Here is a 3,124-nt window from a genome sequence, read left to right as displayed (position 1 = left end):
TATATATATATATATGCATTTATACACATACAAGTACATACCTATATATTCTTATATTCAGACACATATACTCACCTATATATGTTCACACGCATAAGGAATTTGTACATATTTTTACATACATATTTGCACCTACCAAAATATATATACTTTGTCATTTCTCTTTCTTATAACCGCCCTAAACTCAGCACTTCGATCTGAAACTTGCGTGTATTGAGTTCTATCTACACTGTGTTATTAGTCTAGCAATACCTAAGCGAAATATATATGTGTGTGTGTGTGTATGTATGTATGTGTATGTATGTGTATGCGTGTATTCGTGTCTGTGTGTGCGTACGCACATATATATGTGGTAAAACTAGACTAACAGACGTACAGATAAACAAGAGCATATAGATATATATACATATACATATGCACATACACTTACATGCATATATATACATATATACATATATATATATACATATACACGTCTCGCTTTCTAAACACAGTCACACAAACACACACACACCTATATATATTTTGCCTTTTGTCTTTTGCCTATTGCAGTCATACTAGTGTATGTACAGCATTTAATATAAATACAGAGCTCTGTCAAAAACATATATATCCTATATACATTGTTGTTACATATTTTGGGCTGATGTAAGCACATATTTATCAGTCGAAAATTCAGTGAAGAAAATTATTAAAGATGTACAATATTTAAGTTCTGAAACGTAACAAATTATGCGTTCAGAGTCTCCGTTTTCACTTACTTGAACTAAATACTACTTGTTGATGCATGATAATATATTCACATCGACATTTCTACAACGCTGTATGAAACAACATGAATACTTTGCTAAGTTTTCTGCTGTTTGTAGGAGTGGGTAGCTGTGAGCATATAAAAGCTCTTCAAGTTTGCAGTTTTTGGAAGGTAGGGTTGTGAAATATAATTTAAACGGAGGCAGAATATGCTAATGATATCGAAAGACGCGCAAAATAAGGATCCTATTGACTTTGTTCAAGGTAATGAGTAATCTGTTATCTGAGAAGACTGGCTCGTTGAAGTAGTACTAGGTATTGTAAATAGGTGTCGAAGAGTTGCACCATAAGTAATGCTAAGTAACGTGCAAATATTTCTCAATCATCTAACATAACACTACTATTATTATTTGTTTGGTTTATAATGTGAGGAATGGCGGGGTCGTTAGCACGCCGGATACAATATTTAAAGGCTTTTCCAGCCAGCATCTTAATGTTCAAATCTCACCGAAGTCGGGTATTTTTTTTTTTGCCTTTCATTATTTCAGAGTCGATAAAATAAGTACGAGTTGAACTGGGGTCCATGTATTCGATTTATCCCCTCCCACTAAATTTAAGGCCTTATGTCTATAGAAGAAAGGATTTTTCTTCTTATTATTGTTAATATTATTATTGGATTTTTTCTGTTTGGTTGCCACTTTTCAATTTCTTTACTTTTGTTCCAAATGGTACCATATTTGGTGTATTGACGTAGTTTTGTTTGGTAACTATTGACATTAGATTCCTTTTCGACAGAAATCAATTAATAACGAGTTGATAGAATTTAAAGTTTGCAAATTTGGGGTATTTTTAGTCAATATAAGTGCCTTCTTCCATAATAACAAGCCAAGCTCTTACCACGCTGCTCACCCGGCTCTTGCTGTCCTGTCCAACCAGGCAGTCATTTTTCTCTTATTAAATGCTTAAACCTCATGAGGTATGACTTAAATCACGTACCAATTTTCTCCTTAATCTTATAAATTCCACTGTGTAGAATACAAACTTGTAAAACATTTCTAAAAATTCTAAAAAGTAAAAAAATGTTATGAGGAGTTATCTGGCGTGCGTAAAGCAGAATACCACCTGCATTTCATTTGCATCAGGGCATTTAATTATTATTATTATTATTATCATTTCCATCATGATTATTATTAATGCTGTTGTTGTTATTTTTATTACTTTATATTTTAAAAGGGTTGACGTAGCTTCGCACAATAGTAAACAGACAATACGAAGAGCACCAAGCGAATGCCATAAGCATTTTATTGGTTTGAATAATATTTCGACAGCTTGCTTATCTTTGTCGAGATTAAAATGTAAAGCGATACATAGAAATTTAAAATTATAGAAATTCAAAATCAAACGTTTGAACGAAGGCAAACTGCGTTTTCACTTTAACAGGATGGCATGATCAGTCTTTTACTGACGTCAGGCATAATAACAGTAGTTCGACAGAACTTGCCGGACATTTTACATCAACCCGCTGCAATTTTGAAAAAGACTTGAAAGTGCATATTCTCAGAATATATTCTGAATCTGCTACATGTTCAGTCCTCGAAATGCAAGAGGAGAAATATGTTTGTGAGTTATTAACATCGCGCCCTGGAGGAATGAATAAAATGATATGGGTATTTTATCATATTTACAGAAAACTGTTTGATTACAAATCCTTCGTTTTCTTTTTTCTTTCTTTCTATTTTAATTTCTTTTTCCTTTTGTCAGTTTTAAAATGGTAAGTTGAAGTCTAATGATGTCATTCTGTTAAAATGGGAAAGTAGGTTGCTCTTGTTCAAAGGTTTGAATTTGAATTTCTATAATTTTGAATTTCTATATATACTTTTCATTTTGAACTCGACAAAGACAGGCAAGCTGTCGAAATAGTGTTCGAACCAATAAAATATCTATTGCAATCGCATCACGCTTTTTGTATTGTCTATTTTTATTATTATTATGTGCTATTCCGAAAATCTTTAGATCTCGAGGTAAAGGCAATCTTCTTGGAACCGGGCGGTAGGATGGTGGTCCTAGATTTGAATTGTAGCGAAGGTGGTGCCCATAGACTGGTGGTTGTGGATGCCCCGACAGGAGCTGAAAGGTCAGAATTCTTCAGGCGTCTAGAAACATTCCTGGAAACGTCTCGCAGCTTAGTACTAGTAGAGGGCTGGAATGGGATTTGGGACGAACGGAATAGATGTGTGGAACTAGTAAACAGAAAGGGATGCAAAAGCCTCGGAAACCTACTCAAAGACTTTCAATTGTCTGATAGATATCGACTGGAGTTTCCTGATGTGCCACTGGGAACATGGAGCAACTAAAACTGGTCATCGATATCGTA

The sequence above is a fragment of the Octopus bimaculoides genome, chromosome 3 (genome assembly GCF_001194135.2).
Source record: "Octopus bimaculoides isolate UCB-OBI-ISO-001 chromosome 3, ASM119413v2, whole genome shotgun sequence".
Classification (NCBI taxonomy): Eukaryota; Metazoa; Mollusca; class Cephalopoda; order Octopoda; family Octopodidae; genus Octopus; species Octopus bimaculoides.
The sequence above is the reverse complement of the archived record's forward strand: the minus strand, read 5'-3'. Positions refer to the sequence as shown.